The sequence below is a fragment of the Lagopus leucura genome, unplaced genomic scaffold, assembly GCF_019238085.1.
Source record: "Lagopus leucura isolate 7727_CA_CO unplaced genomic scaffold, USGS_WTPT01 Super-Scaffold_100035, whole genome shotgun sequence".
NCBI lineage: Eukaryota > Metazoa > Chordata > Aves > Galliformes > Phasianidae > Lagopus > Lagopus leucura.
In genome coordinates, this window is record NW_024962284.1 from 3,735,835 (window position 1) to 3,742,166 (window position 6,332).

General features: G+C 39.4%; 1 protein-coding gene across 1 annotated transcript in view; it reads right to left on the reverse strand.

The window, feature by feature from the left end:
• Nucleotides 1–5,545, reverse strand: part of MPPED2 (metallophosphoesterase domain containing 2) — a 122,466-nt gene extending 116,921 nt beyond the window's left edge. Inside the window, exon 1 of the mRNA XM_042882764.1 lies at nucleotides 5,410–5,545. The gene's annotated coding sequence lies outside the window, so the exon portion shown is untranslated. The remainder of the gene's footprint in view (nucleotides 1–5,409) is intronic.
• Between the last annotated feature and the right edge of the window lie 787 nt (nucleotides 5,546–6,332).

The following is a 6,332-nucleotide window of genomic DNA, read 5'->3' on the forward strand; positions in this document are numbered from 1 at the left end:
GGCTGCATTGCACTAGATGGCCAGAAGATTGCTTACTGTACCATAATTAGCACACAGAAATGTTATATCTCAGAAGAGTTTTGCTTTAGTCTGATGGTCACGGCCTACCACTGACATTTTTAGGGCACTGACTGGTTTTCTGACATTGTTATTCCACAGTGTCAGCATCCTACTGCAGGTACTAAATTTCTCTGGTAAAGAAGAGATGTCTTGCTTATAAGATAAGGTCACATATGCAAAGCAATTGAGTACCTCAGATGATCTATTCCCCTTTTAGAATCCCAAAACTTTGAGAAAAAACTGCATCCTAGGGAAATGACAGGATGTATACCTTTGGGTTTTATAATCCACTTCCCTTCCCAAGAGAAGAGGCAATACAAGCTTGCACATCACTGGTACAGTGTAGTTACACCTGCACCAGAGCCAAAAGCATGAAGGAGGAAGTTGCATTAGTGCTGCTGCAGCAAGGTGTAGAAACATGGCAGAAAAGAGACCCATTTCTTTGCCAGGGTGCTTTTCACACTCATGGTGTTACAGTGCCGTTACGTACTTGCGATTGCAGTAGTACCCATGTGGCCAACAGCTCACACACAGCTTAGTCAATTAGAAGCTGTTTTATTTGGACAGAACACGTTAATATTGGCCAGGCCAGCATAAGGATAAGTCATCATCTTACTTGTGTGAAACTGACCACGGTAAGGAGATTATATGAGCTTGGCAACGCGATAAGTCTCTGTGGGCTGAATAATTTCAGAGCCTTGGGAAGACTGAAAGTGTTTATGCTGTTCTGAGTAGTGCAGAATGCAAAGATCTGCGAGCCAGAGCTGAGCATGCTACCTGCAGAACGAGGAGCAGAATAATCACATCCATGCAACGCTGTCTCATGGTTAATTACCCTGCTTGAAATTCACTGTAACCATTCGGAAGGAGGAAAAGCAACACACGTTGCAAGGAATGGAAAATAAAAAATATGAAACAAATATACTGACGAAGAGCAGAACATCCACTCTGTCCATTCAGCAGCAATTCTATCTGAAAACTCCTCTTGCACCCTTGTTACTTTACATGATTTATTCAACTTTGTGAACAGAATAAAAGAGTTCTATGGCAGGCACCAGGATATTATTTTAGAAAGCCACGCACAAATGGCAGAATCAGCATCAGTGATTTGTGACTACCTCTGAAGAAATTAGAAATAATTGCAACCTTTCATTACAAAACCTGTCATTTGGTATCTGAAAGCAATTTGGTGTAAAACTAATCTTGACGACAGAGTCATTGCCAAACCTAATAATTTGCTGCATAAACTTTAAACCATATAATTGCTCAAGGTGCATGCGAGAATCTGCAACATTAACTGTTACTGCATCAAAACCCAATCATATGGCCTTTAATTCAACCGAGACTGTAAGGATCAGGCCTACATTTGTTGGGTGTTTTTCCCTCTTTGAACATAATACAGGTTAATATAAATTTAAATTTCACATCAGTAATCCATCAGAGAAAGCTCTAACAGCATTTCCATTTTGCAGGCTTATTTTGGGCTACTCACAAGAAGCACACCAAATTCACAAGCATTGCTCTGACTGCATTTCAGGTTTTGGCAAACGCACACCAACTGCATTCAGTAAGGCATCAACTACAAAAAACCTAACTAGACAAAGTTTAAAATCCATTACTATTTATCACCAATCCCTTCAAAGCCGACAGGTTTTTCAACATGCAGAAGGCAGACAAGCAGACCAACCACCCGTGCCACAGCACACATACCAGCCGTGCCTGGTTTGTTCAGCCCTTCATTTCTCAGCAGCTGCCTAGTTAGAACAGCTTGCCGTAAGAAAGACCTACCTCTTTTATTTTCTTTTTCCTCTAGAAGAGTTCCTGCCTCATTTGCAACTAAATGAAACTTTTTTAAAATCCATTCTGTAAAGATTATTTTATATCATAAAATACCACAGGTCTGCCCCTGCACCAGTTTATTGCAAACTGCATGCATGTAGCACGTGCCACTACTGTCTGTCACAGAATTGATTTCAAAGCTCCCCTTGCAGCCTACTGTCATTATAAAATAACTATCATATGCATGAATTTGTAAGATGCGTATATGTGGGCACCCTTTTACCTTCATTTTGATTCAAGGATTTGGAGAGCAAGATAAAGAGGCAAGGAATTTAAGACGCTCCCACGACATGTGAAAATAAAGTTCAAGCTGCAGCACAGAGCAAAGCGTTATTGGAAGGGAGAAAAGAATTCTGTCCTACCATGTGTTGAAAGCTGCCCAAATGGTGAGAGGTATTTCAGAAAGTTTATTTTAGGTAAAAGAAAGCTTTTCAAGGAAGTGGTAACATAGGTTTACACGTTACAAGAGGTTGCTTTCCAAAGAAAAGCAGAATCGTTTTCCTTCTGCGTGTCTCTCTAAGGAATTCTTTTCTAGGAAAAAGGCACAAGGAAATGCCACCCAATGGGCAGCACATCCACATGTGTGCGTGTGAATTTGAATTCCTAGGAAAACACAAAGCTGCAAACTTGTTTCCCTAAACCATAAAATCACTAAATGGAAAATAATAATAATAATAATAATAATAAAACCAAGAAAAAAACCCCTCTCCTTAAAAAAATTTCCCAGCATACATTTGCACACAAAAGCATAAAGATTCCTTACAACACTATTTATTCCTCTACTTTTCAAAAGGCCTTAGAAGATGAAATGTTAAAATTCATTTTCTCTGTTTTACCCTAAGTCAAGTAGCTGCATCTTAAGCACTAAATATGTGCTGTGAACTTAAGTGATCTCAGAAGCTAACCACATTTATTCCTCCTTTTCTCCACCTGTCTTGGGCACAGCTCCACAGCCAGGCACGCAAACCTATAGTGGAGCCTTTTGTACTGCACAATGCACTCCTCCTCCAGCCTTCAAGCTACTGGCTCTGAAAGAGACTGCCCTCTGAAAGGGTGCTAAGTAACTCACACACAGCGCGTGTAATCAGTTGAGTGCTTACAGGAGTGACACAGCCCGTTCCATTCTGAATGGATATGAGTCAGCCTCATGTCTAAATATGCTCAAACCTACGTCTGGTCGGTTGATCACCGTCATTTCTGCTTGCACCCTTTGCTGGGGATGAAGAGGAGGGGAGAGGAGTTACCATAGAAAATGTCTGCTTAGGTAGCAACGAAGCCACGAGTGATGAAATTCACAAAGTATTTCTGAAGGAAAAATTGGAAATAATAGGAAAATTAATTTGACTAACAGAGCTATAGTAACTACCATTAAGGACTAAGTCCCTGGAGGAAAAAGGAGTAATTTTTTACATACTGAAGGTATCTCTAGTTTCAACTAACAGATGGAAGGGATATAATTTCTCTTCAGCATTTCCAGTGCAAGCAACCTGTGCACACAGCCAGGCACCCACATCACTGCAAAATCATCCCAGCTAGTCCAAACAAGTTTTTTTATTGATCTAAAGCACTGAATGCTTGAGCCTGCGTGGAGAAACAACAAGGGGAAAAATCTACGTACGGCAAAAACAAATTCATTTGTTTCAGTATTTGTTAAAGCTCATCAAAAGTCACTTCAATAAATTTCATGTGAAAGTGGAAGGCTTCAACCATTTTCCCCTTTATCAAATGGTCCAAGTATTCCAAGGTACAAATGGTGGAAGCAATAAAAATTACCAAAAAGCTCCAGTATATAATTCAGGTTTATCTCATTAAAGCTATACAAAGAAATTATTTTACCCCCTTAAAACAGCGTTGTGAATGTAATAGGCTCGGTGAGGAAGGTCTGGGTTATGGGAGTAGTAATAAGCTAGTGCTTCTCTATGAGAAAATAAGAATCACAGACTCATTTGAGTTGGAAGAGACCTTTAAAGGTCATCTAGCCCAGGTCTGCTGCAATGAACAAGGAGACCTACAGCTCAACCAGGTGCTCAGAGCCCCGTCCAGCCTGACCTGGAATGTCTCCAGGGACGGGGCTCCCACTTACTGCTTGTGGTGGTGATGGATCACTATTTGTGGCTTCACTGTGATTACAGATCAAATGCACATGACATCGTCACCAAGTATTGAAGAGATAAGCTTAAAAACCCAAGGACATTAGAATAAAAATTAGTCATCCTCCTGTGCAATCCAGAACATATTACATATCAAAGATACATCAGAAAGTTTGGCTTCTATTCATCTTTATGGCTAGGAGAAGAGATTCTTGAAAACCCATCTGTAACTTGTGCCAGATGAAGCTAAATAAATCCACAGCCCTTGGGAGGTAAAGCAGTTAAAGCACACTAACTGGCCTCCGAGGAACTTTTTGACTCCCTTTCTGAATTGTGGAGAGACGGCACCGCTTGCACACGCAATGAAACAACCTCTTTCCCACCATTTAAAACGCTGCAAGTTTGCAGCAAAACAGCTGATATCACACGGCACGTAATCAGAAATGGAAGATATCTGACAGAATGATCAGCACGACCTTCTGCTATCATTACATTACTGTTTGCATTTACACAACTGCTTTACTTGCACAGCTCTAATCTTGTCCTCTTGCAGATGAATGGCTCATCTTTTTTACTGACAGACATTGGTTTCCACCACCTTCACTTAGTGCCACACACATCGTGTTTTGTTTTCTGTCACTCAATTGCAATTTTTGAGTATCGTTCCCTTCCTAAAATAACACTTTATTGCACTCCATCCTAAAACTAAGCTTCTGTTGTTTTTACAAATATGGTGTTGTATCCAACTCTGTATACAGCCAATGACAGCTTAATAATTCCTTTTCTGAAACGAAATCCTTTATTTAACCATATTTTAAAATTTCATCTTACACGCATTTTGCAATTACACATAAAATCAAAAAGAATCCTTACAGGGAAAGGCAGTAAAATCCAGACGGAATTTTCCCATTTCTTTACAACTTGGCAAAGATTAGCAATCAACTTCCAGATTTAATTAGATTTTCCCTGTCCCTTCGTGTGGAATTTAAGCATGCTGTTTGTGTTAAATCGGTATCAGTGGACTCTGGCTCTCTAGACTCCAGAGCAGGATGACTATTTGCTAGCGCATGTAACAACAGCTTGATTTTAAGCAAAGCTCCCCTTCATGCTCCTGAAGATTAAAAATGGTTAACAGTTTTTGGATGGTCAATCACAGTAAGATGAATTTTACTTTAGTCAGGACTGGCATGTGTGCACAGTGCAGTTCAGTGTACGAAATCTAAGTTCTTTTTCACCCTAAACAATGTAACTACTCCACTAACTCTTGTCACTGTGTAAATCTTTTCATTTCATTGTATAATTTTTTCTTTTCATCGCATAAACTTTGAAATATCACATCAAATATTTCTTCACTGTTACTAATCATGGAGAACATAAATTCAGGGAAGGATTGTGCAAAGGCATGACAAAATGGAGATACCTGCAAAGATGAAGGTGGTCCCCTGTATTCCAAAATTGCAGCAGTTCCTTCTCTGCAATGGTTCTGTTTCACAGATGAACTTCAGTTGCCAGTGCTAGTAGAAAAAGGCTTCAAAGTTTTTACAGAACTTCACAACCTAAAAAAAAAAAAAAAGGGAGAAGAAAACACATTTCTCTTGCATCTGGGTAAGATTATGTTTGCATCAATTAAGATTCCGGTGGAAAAAAAGCACACAGAAACCAAAAGTTCAGTTAGTAAAAGCAGCCTCAAATTATCTGTTATACAAATATTGAAGTTACTCAACCTAAACTCCTGGCAGTCCACTATAATTGCTTCTTTTATATCTGGCATTGCGCTCCAACTGCTGAATTCCTTAGCTTCCAAGAGCAGACTTACAGAGATGCTGTGCTGTTTGATTTGGCACTATTCATAGGCCTTGGCAGATGATCAAATAGAGGGCACAGAAGAGCAGGAAAAGCCTTAAGAAACTGTCTGGGCTGCTGTCGTTACTGCCTCCATAGAGAGAAAACTTACTGGTAAGCACAAAGTAGCTGTTTGCATTCCTCTAGTTTTAATTTATACTGTTTCTATTATCTATCTGGACAAAAGAAAGATCAGCATTTCTTCAACAGGGAGCAACTGGCGTCTAGCTTAAAGTTGCATCTGTTCACAACTGGTAGAAAATTTATTTTTTCCTTTTTGCAATATTCTGGAATACATGACTCACTAATGTTACGTAGTAACTGAAAACTCAAGGCAAAATTGTTACCAAAAAGGCAGCAGGAAGGAAAGTGGACTTCAAAACAAAACAAAAACAACAAAGCAATTTTTGAAACGCATAAAAAGATTAAAACTGCAAATTTAAAACATTACTGCTATAAATATCCAAGGGACATAAAACTGCATTTCTGCATCAGCCGTAG